This window comes from Pan troglodytes, chromosome 16 (assembly GCF_028858775.2).
Source record: "Pan troglodytes isolate AG18354 chromosome 16, NHGRI_mPanTro3-v2.0_pri, whole genome shotgun sequence".
NCBI lineage: Eukaryota > Metazoa > Chordata > Mammalia > Primates > Hominidae > Pan > Pan troglodytes.
The window spans coordinates 92090914-92107945 of record NC_072414.2 but is presented as its reverse complement, the minus strand read 5'-3'; the positions used below and the strand labels follow the sequence as shown (position 1 = coordinate 92107945).

The 17032-nt window shown below is 50.3% G+C and overlaps 1 protein-coding gene across 4 annotated transcripts in view; it reads left to right on the top strand.

The window, feature by feature from the left end:
• ADAMTS17 (ADAM metallopeptidase with thrombospondin type 1 motif 17) overlaps nucleotides 1-17032 on the top strand; it is a 385247-nt gene that overhangs the window by 108704 nt on the left and 259511 nt on the right. The gene's annotated exons all lie outside the window — the stretch shown is intronic.

The window sequence follows — 17032 nt, the reverse complement described above, 5'->3', positions numbered from 1 at the left end:
TTAATACAACTGATTTCACTAATCAAAACATTTAAACATATTTTTCGAGCTAATAAAACTTGCCCATCTGCCCTGTAACGGTGTTTGGAGAGATGAAGGACTCAGGACACAGTGCTAGGGAATTTCCAGTTCCGTTTGTGACTCCGGTTGACCATCTTAAAAAACGGCGACTTATATGACTTTTCAGTGAGTTAATCTTCTGTATTTTTTTTTTTTTTTGAGATGGAGTTTCACTCTTGTTGCCCAGGCTGGAGTGCCATAGCGCAATCTTGGCTCACTGCAACCTCTGCCTCCTGGGTTCAAGCGATTCTCCTGCCTCAACCTCCTGAGTACCTGGGGTTACAGGCGTCCGTCCCCACGCCCGACTCATTTTTTGTCTTTTTAGTAGAGACGGGATTTCACCATGTTGGGCAGACTAGTCTGGAGCTCCTGACCTCAGGTGATCCACCATCCTTAGCCTCCCAAAGTGCTAGGATTACAGGCGTGAGCCACCGCGCCCGGCCTCTTCTGTACCATTTAACACCCTTTTTTATCTGTGCGGTAGGTAGAGGAACCTCAGATTCAACCCATATTTACTGAATACCTCAATACTCTCCCTTTAAAAACTGACACTGGGCAGTGGACCTTGGAGATTCACGGCTTCCCTCCTCTGGGGTGGAGTGTGAGATGGCCTCTGCCTGTGAGACCTGCCGCAGTGGGATCGATCTGCGCCGCCTCCAACCGAGACCTGAAGATGCAAATTCCATGGGGTCCGTGTGAAGAACTGTGAGGAGGCAGTGAGAGGAGGGCCTGGGCAGGGTGTCCCGCATGGGCCAAATGGCCAACTCACTCCTGCTATTCAGGAAACAGGCTTGGTGGGGTCACATAACTTGTCCACTGACACAGAGAGGAAAACTTCAGTTCTGGCGACTTGGTGTCCGGCACTTACCGACAGAGCCCTTTGTGGCTGCCCAACGTGAGACCTTCATTGCCGTCAAAAGGAGGGGAAGGGAATAGCCGATTGGGCATCTACGTCCCACCAGCGTGTTTCACGTTAAGAAGAAGGTGGGTTTACTGGGAGGATGTGTCACCTCTCTGCATGACTTGATGTGAGTCTGGGAACACCAAGTGTTCATTCCGTGTCTGGCACTATTTTCATCTCCATCAGGCTTTCAGAGCCCAGGGATGATGGATCCATACCCGGGACTTGAACCTCACGTCTGCCTTGAGGGGAAGGAGAGGAGTTGGGGAGGTGCTGGCAGGGGGAAGCCCACCTCCCACCCTGGCTCCATGCTGCAGGCAGGTGTCCTGCCTGGGTGGATTGGCTTCTGCTGCTAGGCCAGGGTTAGCCTAGTTCTGGTGAGGAAAGTTCTCCATTCTGAGCCTTGTAATGAAATCTAGAGCTGCCTCTGGCCAGGTATCCCCAACCCAACCCAACTTTTCTGCCTATCTCATTGGAAGTGTCAATTTCTTTATTACTTCAGCTGAGGAATAACAGGTCTTGACACTAAGACAATTCAAGTTGGGGCAAGGTCGCCGTGATTCATTTTTGTTACTCTATTGAGTTCTAGAGTAAGTATAATTCACAAGTAAAATGAAGGTTCAGGAATTAGATGTGGAGACTAAGGACGATGCCAAGATTTATTCTATGTCTGTGCTCAGCCCAAATTGGGCTCAAAAGGAAGAAAAAGGATGAGGAATTACTACACATTATTCGCTTCTCCTGAGAATGACGGTAAGATGACCTAATACAATCAGGGGTGAATCTGAGGCCAGAAAATGCATACCCAAAGCTCAGAAGGAGGCAACAGACCATTGAGACCCTTTTGGACAAGACTGAGTGAGTTCAAGAAAAACCGGCACCTGACCAGCCAAGTAGGTGATTCCAAACTCCCTCCTGCCCTGAGAACCCTTGGACACACCAGGAAATTACACACTGTGTGACATCAGCTTGGGAGAAGGCCTTTTTATCCCAAGTCTGATCAGCTTCTGTAACACTTAGAAAAATGATTTGATTACAGGCGGTCAGTGGAGAAAAAAACAGATCACCATCAGTAACTGGCCAGGATTCTTTTCTTCCTCATTCATGGTCCCTGTCAGGCCGGCGAATGGGAGGTGCTGGTTGTTCCTGCAGGAAGGCAGTTATCCCCTGTGGATTCCAGTGGCTGGTTTATGAAATAAGAAGCTTATGCACACTGGGAATTGTCTTTAATGAAATGAGAATTAGCCAGAGAGTTAGACATAGGGGTCATTGCCAAGAGGAATTACACTGAAGCCTCAATTAAAATTTCCACTGGATTATCTGATAAGTAGTTGTGCCTTTGGTATTTTATTGTCTTTGACAAATGGCATGGGTTCGGAATTTGAAGCAACGTAGGCCATAACATAACACGGTCCTGAAAATAATGAGGCACACCATTGCTAGATACAAAGTACTTAAATTCCCTGATGGAAGTATTTATTTTAAAGACTGCTTTGGATTATCTCCCTCCCAGGATGTGCAGGTGCTCTCTCTGTGTTCTGATGGGGTTGCCAACTTCACAATTCCTTTTGGTGCCAACAGTGTTCTCAGCACCGGGTGGAAAGGGTGGCTGCCTTCCAAGACATACCTTGCTTTATTGCTAATCCCTCTGTCTCCTCCCCCGTGGGCTGTTCTTGTCCCCTGGCTGCTGGGAGACAGAGTGATGGCTTCCTAATTGGGTCCCCAGGCAGTCCCGACACCTGTTTCAGGAGGTGTTTGGTATCAACAGTGGACTTTGCTTCTCCTGCTAAGATATGTTTCCGAAGCTAGGTGTGTGTGTGTTTAAATTCATTTTTATAATTTTCTTTCTTCCAAGCATAGTCGTTACCCACTATTGGTGCCTTCATTTAAACAATAAATGCTTTCATTCAAAATGCAGTACTTCCTAAGCTTTTGCTGAGTGATCGAACCCCAAAAAAATGTTAAATACCAGTCACTCCCATCTCAACCCAGTGGTCAGGCCTAAGATAGCTGTTATGAAGATGCCTCAGGACAATTAGACTTTTCAGGAACTTTTTGGCTATCATGCCATTGCAATTTGCAGACCGTCCCAGTCTAACCCCGTTTCCTCCACTCCTTGGTCTCCTTGCACCATTGCTGGACTCAGATCCCTCCCTGCTGTGAGGTTTGGAATTAGCTCGTGTGTCTATGGCATGGATGACTTCTCCTCCAACTCTGTACCAGCCAGCATCTGGAAAGAGTTATACACAAGAATCTATTACTATCTAGCCTGCCCTCAGTCCTGGACGCGCATCTGATGTGGAGACCCACTGGATGCTCTGTAGAATGTGGAGTTCTCTTTGAAGGTACCACAAAGATAGGGGTCTGCAAGTGTGGCTTTGGTGCACCGTGGGTGTCATTCATAATGTGTTTGTGCTCTTCTGCAAGCCCAAACTGCGGAGAAAGTTTAACTGAGAAAACCACTTATACTGAGTTGTCCTCTCAGTTAATATGCCCCTGGTTATGCTTAAGTGCCCGGTGTTGGTTATGCTCGTGCAGCTTGGCCAGGAAGCTTCTAGGACTTCAGCATGGGCTGGGTGGTTGGCGGTGGGGGCAGAGTGAGTTGGAGCTAGTTGATGTGCTGTGGGTGCACCCTCCTTAGCTGTGAGGGAGGCCAACACAGGCAGGCTTTCCCTGCACTGATCATCTCAGGTGACTGTGTGGCAATTTTCTGCTGGTCAGGGAAGGTGCTGTGGCCTTTCATCTTGGCTCTGTGTCCACCTGCTCACTGGAGCTCCATACTTCACCACCGCAAGAGAGTTGCCCTTGCGTTCTCTGTCTACACTTCAAAGGAAGATGTTTGCATTTGGTCAGGGAGAGGGAACTTTGCAGTTAGTTCTCCTGAGGCTCTGTGGGTGTTTTGTTGTGGGAGGAGGGGTGTCAGCGTCTTCAGCGGATCATGTGACCTTTGAGTGGTCGCCTCTGGGACATCATATGATTCTCTGAGGTCAACAGAGGGTGGATCGTTTGGACTGCAGCCGGGAGACTGGATCCTTTTTAGTTTAGTGGGACCAGCCTTGCTGTGGTTCTCAGTCCAGAGAGAAGACTTCCTGAATGTGACGTGAGCATCCAGGTCAACAGGCAGAACCACTGTGCGTCATAGAACAGAAGCCACTGAAATAAGAGTGATTGTCCCATGGACCAAGACATCAGCAGAGATTTGTAAGGCAGGAATTTGCAAGGGAAGGCATCAGCAACACTCATGTTTCACGTCAGAGTTGCAGGGCAGGATATAAGATAAGAGGCCTGGGAGTCCAGTCAATGGTCACTTCTGTCAATGTGCGGAGGGGGTGGGGAGAGCTACCTAGGAGGGAGAGTGATTCATAGCCTGAAACCATCTTTGCGTCCTATTTGCAAGCTGTTGGGTTGTGCAGGACTTAAAGCTGCGCTGGCTCCTCAGCACCTGCAGTGTCAGTGGTGAGCTACTCTGTTGGGGTCTTCAGGGATACTCCATGAGAACCGTCTTCCCCTCCCAAGCTTGGAGCCAGTGGTAGTCACAGTGTCTGTGTGCGTTACTACCAAGGAAGCTGATTGGAGAAGGGGGCCCAAATGTCACTGAATGTTTCACTGAATGTTTCACCTTAGAATGATCCAATTTGCTCCCTGAAATTTAACGGAAGCACTATCCAACTTCTCTTCTGCAACTGTCACAGACAGGGCCGCAGGGCAATGGCCCCCTCGTAGAGGCAGGTGACACTGTGGGTGGTGAGCCCACCACAGGGCCCCATCCTCCCGCAGGTAGGCAGGGAGAGCTGGGGTTGGGGGGCTAGTGAGCAGGCCAGCTCCTTCCCCCAGACCATTGGACAGACAAGTCACCTGCCCTTGCCAGGCAGAGCATTGCTGTGGCAGACCTCACTCTGCATGGAAACACGAGGGGTAGAGAATAGGAGTTCTCCAAGAGCATGCCAAGTGTGGCATTTGACGTTTCATGCCCTTACCTGCCTGTGTCTGTTCATCGCTCTCTCGTGGTCTCTCACATGTCCACTTGGGCTGGGTCTGTGTCCTCATCCTGCCCTAAATGTACCTGCTCACTCTCACTCTCGAGTTTTCCTTTTCCCCTCGGTCCAGTCCCTCTTTCAGTTAGTTCATTAATGCACTAATTGATCAATAATGAATTCAGCAGTGTTCATGAGCCTCTGTACCTGTCAGGCTTTGCGTATGGTACCAGTATTATAGTGGTGTGCAAAGCAGATGAGATTCCTGCCTTCAGAACACTTACAGTCTAATCAGAGTGACAGGCATAAAAGAACTGGTCATACAAATAGATATGATGATAAACTGGGCCAGGTTTCTTGAATGCAGAGGTCACGTGCTGGATGGTGTCAAAGTAGACTGTTCTGAGGCCTTTCAGAGATGGTAACATCAAGGCTAGGATCCGAACTGTGAGAAGGAGTCAGCCATGTAAAGATTTCGGGAAAGAGCGTGTAGGTGAGGAGATGGCCCCTTCTGAAAGCCTTGAAGCAAGAAAGAGTTTGGAGCATTTGAGGAACACGAAGGAGGCCCAGTGGTGAGAAATAAGGCAGGGCCATGTCTGCAGGGCTTTGAGGACTCCGCAAGGCGTCGTGGATTTTATCTGAGTGTCGGGATTCAACATCAAAGAGCTATGGGCAGATGACGTGGCCATGTTTACTGCAGTGGGGACAAGGTCAGGAATGAAAGCAGTTGCTCTAAGATAACAGTGGGTTTGGAAGGTATTGCTAGTTGTGGACTGAGCAGCCATGCCCCTCTCTTATACATTGCTGGGCTGTGTGCCCACCATCAGGTGATGAAGCCAGTCACGACAGTCCATTCCTTTTCCTGGATAATCACTTACCTGGTCTCCCTTGCAGCAGTGGCTGTGCAATCCCACGTAGCCCAGGGAAATCTAAGCAAAGGCCTGCTGGCAGCCTCAGAGAAAGGTTTTCCACCCTGGGAAGCTACTGTGTGAGGACAGTGCTTAGGGCTTCTACAGCTGTCTTGGGACCATGAGGGAAAGGCCAGGAGGACCACAGATCTGTCCATCCAGCGCTGTGCCATCACTGGGCTGCCTGATCAATCCAGGGCCGCCTGCCTCTCCAGACTTCTGTGTTGAGCAATGGTGTCTCCTCTCTGATTAAACCATTGTTTTCTATTACTTGCGGCCAAGTGCACAGTCATTTAGGGGAGATAAAGAAAAGTGGGTGGATCTGAGATCTCCATATTGACATGACTTAGTAATGAATTGGAGGTGGAATGGGGAGGATTGGAGGGGGTAGTGAGGATTTCTCATGTTTCCTGCATGGTGGGTGGGAAAGACAGAGGATCTCAGTTTTGCTCCCAGCGGAACAGACAGTGGTTATTTGGGCTGAGGTGAACCCACTTTGATTTGGAGCTGGGCCTGAGTCAGAGGTTTGACTTTAGCCTGTGAGAAATCCAGGTGGAAGTGTTCAGGAGATGATTGAAACACAGATCTGGATTTGAACAGCGAGATCTGGCTGAGGGGGCACTCGGGGTTCATCAGTGCTCAGAGGTGGGGCCTGAGGCTGTGGGTAGGGTTTCATCATGGTGGGAGGGAGGAGAGCCAGGAGAGGCCCAGGTGGGAACATCTACTGCTTTTCTTATTCTGCCCATTATCTTTATTTTAGTGTCTTTTGAAATGATGGACGTCATGTATTTGTCACTTAATTGCATCAAATCACAAATATTAGGCTGACTCACATGAAATTGTCATTTTTCTAGATCAGAACAGTTAATTATTAGCAATTGTGTAGGACTCAACCTAATAGCTGCTGTTACCAGCTGTGTACCAGATACTGTATTAGATCAAACCAACCAATGAATTATCACTTATTTTCTGTCTAAATTTAATCCCATCACTCCCATGTATAAAACTCACCATTGGTTTCTCTGCGTCCACAAGGTAAAATCCCAACTGAGATCATCCTCTGAGGTCTTTTATGGTCCATCTCCACCCATGTTTGCTGAAAGCCCCTGCACTCTCCTTTCCAGGCATATCAAGCCCAGATCTGCAAATGCAGTGAGAGAGTTACAGGATTTCTCCAGAATCCCATTTCCACTGGGTGTCTTGTCTTGGCTTCTGCATGTGTCCATATCACGAGTTCAGTTTCACTGAAAAGCCTCTCTTCACTTCGTGGTCTGGATGTGGATGGTATACAGTTGTGCTTCTGATTGTATTATGGTCCCTCAAAACCACATCTGATTATGTGCCTGGAGATTTGGGGTTTCAGGCCTGAAGGGCAAAGCCTCCTTTTCCCCCGGCTGACTCCTGCTTATCTTTGGAGGTGTAACTCATGTCATGACTGCTGGGTAGTCTGTGGCCTCCCTGGGAACTCCAAGGACCCAGATCCTCCACTGTCTTGGAACCTCTCTGGCTGGGCTGACATCACCCTGGAGCGGCACCCAGAACACAGACCATGACTGCTCTGAGGACGGAATGGCACAGAGGCCATGACTGCTATAAGGACTGAATGGGCACAGAGGCCGTGACTGCTGTAAGGACTGAATGGCACAGAGACCGTGACTGCTGTAAGGACTGAATGGGCACAGAGGCCGTGACTGCTATGAGGACTGAATGGGCACAGAGGCTATGACTGCTATAAGGACTGAATGGCACAGAGGCTATGACTGCCATAAGGACTGAATGGCACAGAGACCGTGACTGCTGTAAGGACTGAATGGCACAGAGACCATGACTGCTGTAAGGACTGAATGGCACAGAGACCGTGACTGCTGTAAGGACAGAATGGGCACAGAGACCGTGACTGCTGTGAGGACTGAATGGGCACAGAGGCTATGACTGCTATAAGGACTGAATGGCACAGAGACCGTGACTGCTGTAAGGACAGAATGGGCACAGAGACTGTGACTGCTGTAAGGACTGAATGGCACAGAGACCATGACTGCTGTAAGGACTGAATGGCACAGAGACCGTGACTGCTGTAAGGACTGAATGGCACAGAGACCATGACTGCTGTAAGGACTGAATGGCACAGAGACCATGACTGCTGTAAGGACTGAATGGCACAGAGACCGTGACTGCTGTAAGGACAGAATGGGCACAGAGACCGTGACTGCTATAAGGACTGAATGGCACAGAGGCTATGACTGCTATAAGGACTGAATGGCACAGAGACCATGACTGCTGTAAGGACTGAATGGGCACAGAGACCGTGACTGCTATAAGGACTGAATGGCACAGAGGCTATGACTGCTATAAGGACTGAATGGCACAGAGGCTATGACTGCTATAAGGACTGAATGGCACAGAGACCATGACTGCTGTAAGGACTGAATGGCACAGAGACCGTGACTGCTGTAAGGACAGAATGGGCACAGAGGCTATGACTGCTATAAGGACTGAATGGCACAGAGACCGTGACTGCTCTAAGGACTGAATGGGCACAGAGACCATGACTGCTGTAAGGACTGAATGGGCACAGAGACTGTGACTGCTGTAAGGACTGAATGGCACAGAGACCATGACTGCTGTAAGGACTGAATGGCACAGAGACCGTGACTGCTGTAAGGACTGAATGGCACAGAGACCGTGACTGCTGTAAGGACTGAATGGCACAGAGGCTATGACTGCTGTAAGGACTGAATGGCACAGAGGCCGTGACTGCTGTAAGGACTGCATGGGCACAGAGACCGTGACTGCTGTAAGGACTGAATGGCACAGAGACCATGACTGCTGTAAGGACTGAATGGCACAGAGACCGTGACTGCTGTAAGGACTGAATGGCACAGAGACCATGACTGCTGTAAGGACTGAATGGCACAGAGACCGTGACTGCTGTAAGGACTGAATGGCACAGAGACCGTGACTGCTGTAAGGACTGAATGGCACAGAGACGGTGACTGCTGTAAGGACTGAATGGCACAGAGGCTATGACTGCTGTAAGGACTGAATGGCACAGAGACCGTGACTGCTGTAAGGACAGAATGGGCACAGAGACCGTGACTGCTGTAAGGACTGAATGGCACAGAGACCATGACTGCTGTAAGGACTGAATGGCACAGAGACCGTGACTGCTGTAAGGACAGAATGGGCACAGAGACCGTGACTGCTATAAGGACTGAATGGCACAGAGGCTATGACTGCTATAAGGACTGAATGGCACAGAGACCATGACTGCTGTAAGGACTGAATGGCACAGAGACCGTGACTGCTGTAAGGACTGAATGGGCACAGAGACCGTGACTGCTGTAAGGACTGAATGGGCACAGAGGCTATGACTGCTATAAGGACTGAATGGCACACAGGCTATGACTGCTGTAAGGACTGAATGGCACAGAGACCGTCACTGCTATAAGGACTGAATGGCCCAGAGACCGTGACTGCTGTAAGGACTGAATGGCACAGAGACGGTGACTGCTGTAAGGACTGAATGGCACAGAGGCCGTGACTGCTTAAGGACTGCATGAATGGCACAGAGGCCGTGACTGCTTAAGGACTGCATGAATGGCACAGAGATGGTGACTGCTTAAGGACTGCATGAATGGCACAGAGGCCGTGACTGCTTAAGGACTGCATGAATGGCACAGAGGCCGTGACTGCTTAAGGACTGCATGAATGGCACAGAGGCCGTGACTGCTTAAGGACTGAATGGCACAGAGGCCGTGACTGCTTAAGGACTGCATGAATGGCACAGAGGCCGTGACTGCTTAAGGACTGCATGAATGGCACAGAGGCCGTGACTGCTTAAGGACTGCATGAATGGCACAGAGACCGTGACTGCTTAAGGACTGCATGAATGGCACAGAGACCGTGACTGCTTAAGGACTGCATGAATGGCACAGAGGCCGTGACTGCTTAAGGACTGCATGAATGGCACAGAGGCCGTGACTGCTTAAGGACTGCATGAATGGCACAGAGACCGTGACTGCTTAAGGACTGCATGAATGGCACAGAGGCCGTGACTGCTTAAGGACTGCATGAATGGCACAGAGGCCGTGACTGCTTAAGGGCTGCATGAATGGCACAGAGGCCGTGACTGCTTAAGGACTGCATGAATGGCACAGAGGCCGTGACTGCTTAAGGACTGCATGAATGGCACAGAGGCCGTGACTGCTGTAAGGACAGAATGGACACAGAGGCCATGACTGCTGTAAGGACAGAATGGGCACAGAGGCTATGACTGCTATAAGGACTGAATGGCACAGAGACCGTGAGTGCTCTAAGGACTGAATGGGCACAGAGACCGTGACTGCTGTAAGGACTGAATGGGCACAGAGACCGTGACTGCTGTAAGGACTGAATGGCACAGAGACTGTGACTGCTGTAAGGACTGAATGGCACAGAGACCGTGACTGCTGTAAGGACTGAATGGCACAGAGACCGTGACTGCTGTAAGGACTGAATGGGCACAGAAGCTATGACTGCTATAAGGACTGAATGGCACAGAGGCCGTGACTGCTGTAAGGACTGAATGGGCACAGAGGCTATGACTGCTATAAGGACTGAATGGCACACAGGCTATGACTGCTGTAAGGACTGAATGGCACAGAGACCGTCACTGCTATAAGGACTGAATGGCCCAGAGACTGTGAGTGCTGTAAGGACTGAATGGCACAGAGACGGTGACTGCTGTAAGGACTGAATGGCACAGAGGCCGTGACTGCTGTAAGGACTGAATGGCCCAGAGACCGTGACTGCTGTAAGGACTGAATGGCACAGAGACCGTGACTGCTGTAAGGACTGCATGGGCACAGAGGCCGTGACTGCTGTAAGGACTGAATGGCACAGAGACCATGACTGCTGTAAGGACTGAATGGCACAGAGACCGTGACTGCTGTAAGGACTGAATGGCACAGAGACCGTGACTGCTGTAAGGACTGAATGGCACAGAGATGGTGACTGCTGTAAGGACTGAATGGCACAGAGGCCGTGACTGCTTAAGGACTGCATGAATGGCACAGAGGCCGTGACTGCTTAAGGACTGCATGAATGGCACAGAGGCCGTGACTGCTTAAGGGCTGCATGAATGGCACAGAGGCCGTGACTGCTTAAGGACTGCATGAATGGCACAGAGGCCGTGACTGCTTAAGGACTGCATGAATGGCACAGAGGCCGTGACTGCTTAAGGACTGCATGAATGGCACAGAGGCCGTGACTGCTTAAGGGCTGCATGAATGGCACAGAGGCCGTGACTGCTTAAGGACTGCATGAATGGCACAGAGGCCGTGACTGCTTAAGGACTGCATGAATGGCACAGAGGCCGTGACTGCTGTAAGGACAGAATGGACACAGAGGCCATGACTGCTGTAAGGACAGAATGGGCACAGAGGCTATGACTGCTATAAGGACTGAATGGCACAGAGACCGTGAGTGCTCTAAGGACTGAATGGGCACAGAGACCGTGACTGCTGTAAGGACTGAATGGGCACAGAGACCGTGACTGCTGTAAGGACTGAATGGCACAGAGACCGTGACTGCTGTAAGGACTGAATGGCACAGAGACCGTGACTGCTGTAAGGACTGAATGGCACAGAGACCGTGACTGCTGTAAGGACTGAATGGGCACAGAAGCTATGACTGCTATAAGGACTGAATGGCACAGAGGCCGTGACTGCTGTAAGGACTGAATGGGCACAGAGGCTATGACTGCTATAAGGACTGAATGGCACACAGGCTATGACTGCTGTAAGGACTGAATGGCACAGAGACCGTCACTGCTATAAGGACTGAATGGCCCAGAGACTGTGAGTGCTGTAAGGACTGAATGGCACAGAGACGGTGACTGCTGTAAGGACTGAATGGCACAGAGGCCGTGACTGCTGTAAGGACTGAATGGCCCAGAGACCGTGACTGCTGTAAGGACTGAATGGCACAGAGACCGTGACTGCTGTAAGGACTGCATGGGCACAGAGGCCGTGACTGCTGTAAGGACTGAATGGCACAGAGACCATGACTGCTGTAAGGACTGAATGGCACAGAGACCGTGACTGCTGTAAGGACTGAATGGCACAGAGACCGTGACTGCTGTAAGGACTGAATGGCACAGAGACCGTGACTGCTGTAAGGACTGAATGGCACAGAGATGGTGACTGCTGTAAGGACTGAATGGCACAGAGGCCGTGACTGCTTAAGGACTGCATGAATGGCACAGAGGCCGTGACTGCTTAAGGACTGCATGAATGGCACAGAGGCCGTGACTGCTTAAGGACTGCATGAATGGCACAGAGGCTGTGACTGCTTAAGGACTGCATGAATGGCACAGAGGCCGTGACTGCTTAAGGACTGACTGGCACAGAGGCCGTGACTGCTTAAGGACTGCATGAATGGCACAGAGGCCGTGACTGCTTAAGGACTGCATGAATGGCACAGAGGCCGTGACTGCTTAAGGACTGCATGAATGGCACAGAGGCCGTGACTGCTTAAGGACTGCATGAATGGCACAGAGGCCGTGACTGCTTAAGGACTGCATGAATGGCACAGAGGCCGTGACTGCTTAAGGACTGCATGAATGGCACAGAGGCCGTGACTGCTTAAGGACTGCATGAATGGCACAGAGGCCGTGACTGCTTAAGGACTGACTGGCACAGAGGCCGTGACTGCTTAAGGACTGCATGAATGGCACAGAGGCCGTGACTGCTTAAGGACTGCATGAATGGCACAGAGGCCGTGACTGCTTAAGGGCTGCATGAATGGCACAGAGGCCGTGACTGCTTAAGGACTGCATGAATGGCACAGAGGCCGTGACTGCTTAAGGACTGCATGAATGGCACAGAGGCCGTGACTGCTTAAGGGCTGCATGAATGGCACAGAGGCCGTGACTGCTTAAGGACTGCATGAATGGCACAGAGGCCGTGACTGCTTAAGGACTGCATGAATGGCACAGAGGCCGTGACTGCTTAAGGGCTGCATGAATGGCACAGAGGCCGTGACTGCTTAAGGACTGCATGAATGGCACAGAGGCCGTGACTGCTTAAGGGCTGCATGAATGGCACAGAGGCCGTGACTGCTTAAGGGCTGCATGAATGGCACAGAGGCCGTGACTGCTTAAGGGCTGCATGAATGGCACAGAGGCCGTGACTGCTTAAGGACTGACTGGCACAGAGGCCGTGACTGCTTAAGGGCTGCATGAATGGCACAGAGGCCGTGACTGCTTAAGGGCTGCATGAATGGCACAGAGGCCGTGACTGCTTAAGGGCTGCATGAATGGCACAGAGGCCGTGACTGCTTAAGGACTGACTGGCACAGAGGCCGTGACTGCTTAAGGGCTGCATGAATGGCACAGAGGCCGTGACTGCTTAAGGGCTGCATGAATGGCACAGAGGCCGTGACTGCTTAAGGGCTGCATGAATGGCACAGAGGCCGTGACTGCTTAAGGACTGCATGAATGGCACAGAGGCCGTGACTGCTTAAGGGCTGCATGAACGGCTGCTGCTGGGGTTTCTTTCTGAACCGTCGGGGACGCTCCCCCAAGTCCCCTTTGTCCCCTCTTGGGTCCTAGTTTGAGCCATGTGCTGGCACTCGGTTATTTTAACGAAACCATATACATTTTTGACATGACAGAGGAATGGTTTGTATGTTCTTCCCCAACTCTTAAAAAAAGAATTAAAAAGGATCTTTTAGCCCTTTTATAAAATCTTCGCTATGTCCCTCAGAAGGCTTTTGCCAAGATGGTTAAGTATGTTTCCAACCTTGGAGCGATAACAGCTGCATGTTTTGCTGCAACTGGAGGAAAGTATATTTCTTGTGGAATTCAGCCTACAAAGGCAGGTTCCCCATGGCTGTGAAATTGGTGGTGAGTAAGAGGGAGGACTTGGTTCTAGCAAGGTGGTGATGAGCAAGGCAGCCTCGTGGATCCATGCCACATCCAGGGGCTCATTACTTCTGGGTGCTCCTGGGTCCAGATGGAATGCTGGTGGTGAAGTCTGTGGGGTTCTTGAAGTTGCCTGACCAGCTTCGCAGCTTCCTTTGCTGCTTGTACCCTTAAAACCTGTGGGTGGCCCTGTTTTGACAAAGAGTAGGACTGTTGAGAGCCTTGGGGTTGGCCCCGGAGGCTCTCTCTGGAAGTGGAGGGAGTCCCCTTTCCTAGAATGTCAATGCCTGGTGCGGTCAGTGCAGGACAAAGAGTGTTCTGTGTCCCTGTAAGGCTGCTTGGGAGATGTAATCCTAGGAGAAGGTTACAGCAGATCAGAGAGAGTACTGGGGAAACAGTGACCTTTCCTCGCCTTTGCACTGGGGGTGAAGAACGAGGACCTTATAATAAAGGAGAATATTTTGCCTCTGTACAATGGCAAGTGTTTCACTCTCAAACCAAATCCCTTTTGAGGTTTTTTTTTCTCTTTGAAATCTTGTGATGACTGAGTAATTTATGATGTAGTAACCTTGTCTGTATCTCAATTCTTTTACCCTTGTAAACATCTGCTGCAAAAATCACAAATGGCTGGCTGCAAAGGAGGAAGTTACCGCCCACCAAAGCCTCCCCATCCTGTTCCCTCTCCCTCCCTGGTATATCTGTGCCCCCCACCCTCTTGTACTCACTGCACTTAGACAATTGCATTTGCTCTGTCTCCGCTCTGTAATCGCCAAGTACACTCCAAAGGCGGTGGGCAGTGTGGACATCCCCACCATGATGGTTAATACCGAGTGTCAACTTGACTGGATTGAAGGATACAGAATATTAATCCTGGGTGTGTCTGTGTGGGTGTTGGCAAAAGAGATTAACATTTGGGTCTGGGGGCTGGGGAAGGCAGATCCACCCTTAATCTGGTGGGCACAATCTAATCAGCTTCCACTAAATATAAAGCAGGCAGAAAAACACGAAAAGGAGAGATGGGCCTAGGCTCCCAGCCTACGTCTTTCTCCTGTGCTAGATGCTTCCTGCCCTGGAACATCAGACCCCAAGTTCTTCAGCTTCGGGACTCGGACTGCTTCTCCTTGCTCCTCAGCTTGCAGACAGCCTATTGTGGGACCTTGTGAACGTATAATACTTAATAAACTCCATATATATACACACATATATACACACACACATATATATATACACCCACACAGACACACCCAGGTTATATATATGCGTGTATATATATGTGTATGTGTATATATATATATACACACACACATATGTGTGTATATATACACTATACGTATATACATATATACATGTATATATACACATGTGTGTGTGTGTCTGTGTGTGTGTGTGTGTGAAGTTCTCTCTCTCTAAGAGAACCCTAATACACGCACATATGTGGGCCACCAGGACAAGAGTCACTGTGATTCTTGTTCATCTCCTCTTCTCAGAGTGGGTCCCTGCCTTCTTTGCCCTGCTCCTGGCCTCCTGGGAAGGCAACATCCAGCTTCTGCCCCCGTGAGATGAGCTGGGGGCCAGTGTAGAGGGAGAGAGCACTTTGAAACATGCTTATATACTTCATGCAGAAGTAGCAAGCTAGTTACCCGGGCTGCATCTGGTCTCAAACATGTTTTGTTTAATATTTTCTTATTAGTCTTCTAATACTGAAAAAAAAGAGTCAGTGCTTTTTCCTAAGAAAGGAAACAACTGACTCTTTGGTGGCTTTGGAAAAATCTGGCACCTCCAGGCGCACATCCCCATATGGCAGCAGTGAGCTGGAGCTAAGGAGTGGCTGTCCCCTTTAGACAGTTTCCAGTTTGCCATAGTCCTCACCATGCCCTTTTGTCTCCCTCCCCTGATGCTAAGTGACAGGTGCCTCTCGTCCTCACATTGTGCTGTGACTTTCCTTGTGGTGCAGTAAGAGAAAACTGAAATGTTCCTGCACCCGCATCTTTATCAAAAGTGGGAAAATGGAAAATAGGGTGAGAGCGCTGAGTGTTTCAAGGGAAGAAATGTGAAAGAATAGCTTTCTACATAGAATTAAATCCCAGGAAACACCCGTTTGTGATTTGAATGCCAGCAAAGTGTGTCCATGTCAGAAGAACACAATTCAAAAGACCATTGGAAGGGTGCCTGCCTCCCCTTTAGGCTTCCTGACTGGTCCGTAGCATTCGAGTTGGTCACTCTTACTCTGAAAAGGCCATTTCTTAATGGCAGCCACGTTGGCATCATGGGCGGAACAGTTTCTTGTTGTGCAGGAGTGTCTGCCATACTGCAGAGCATTGGCCATTTTGGCCTCTGTCCAGGCATGGCCCCTCAGTCGTGTAACAACTCCTGCCTCCAATATTTCCAAACTTTTCAAGTGGAGAAGTCCAGCCCTCCAGGGATGTTGGATGGTAGATGTTTGTGTCCTAGGACGGACTGGGCCAGAGGACCTGGCCCCAAGCTGTGTGCTTGGTTCAGGGAGGACATGGAGGCCACCCACGTGCACACGTTGCCCAGGTTCTGTGTTCTCCCAGTGCAGCACTGAGCCAGTCAGATCTGCCTCCTTCCAGGCAGGGCTGCCCGGGTTTTCAGAAGATGCGGCAGAACAAAGCCACGCTTATTTGTATCTTGTCTTTCTGTTCAGACGTGCTGTGGCCCCTTTCATCTAAGTAGGCTGGCAGGAGCATCTGGTCTGCCCGCCAGCGTGGTATTAAGAGCCATCCACAGCCGGATGCCAGGACTTCAGGCAGAGAACTGTCTGCATGAAGCGGCACCTCCTCGGTGCTTACCTGGCACTCTGCTTCCTTTCTGGGATCTATTTTGGTGTCTATACCACAGTCCACCTTGTTCTGTGTGGATGAGTCTTCCGTAGCTACAAGGAAATAGTCACGTTGCAAATTGCTGGGTTGCAGCTGATCCCGCTCCTGCAGTGGTGAGATCAGACTGCCATCAAAGCACTCTTAAGGCTAAGGCGTGACTTAGTTTAATAAAATGGTTTGCACAAATCCACCTGGTTGACTGGGTCACAGACTGTGTGCCCCTGTGTGATGATGGCCTCGAGGCCCTCAGGTGATGCCTGCACAGCTTCTCAGAGACCCCAAGCGGCCTCCGGCAGAGGTGTCAGCCCGAGAGCAGAAGGAGTGTGCAAGGCGGGGCCAACCCCGAGCACAGGCAGAAGTCAACAAGCAGCCTTATTTCAGGCCCTGTTAAGAGGAGCCGAAGTTCTTGGAAGTAAATGGAATTCTGGATAATTTCACACCAGCTC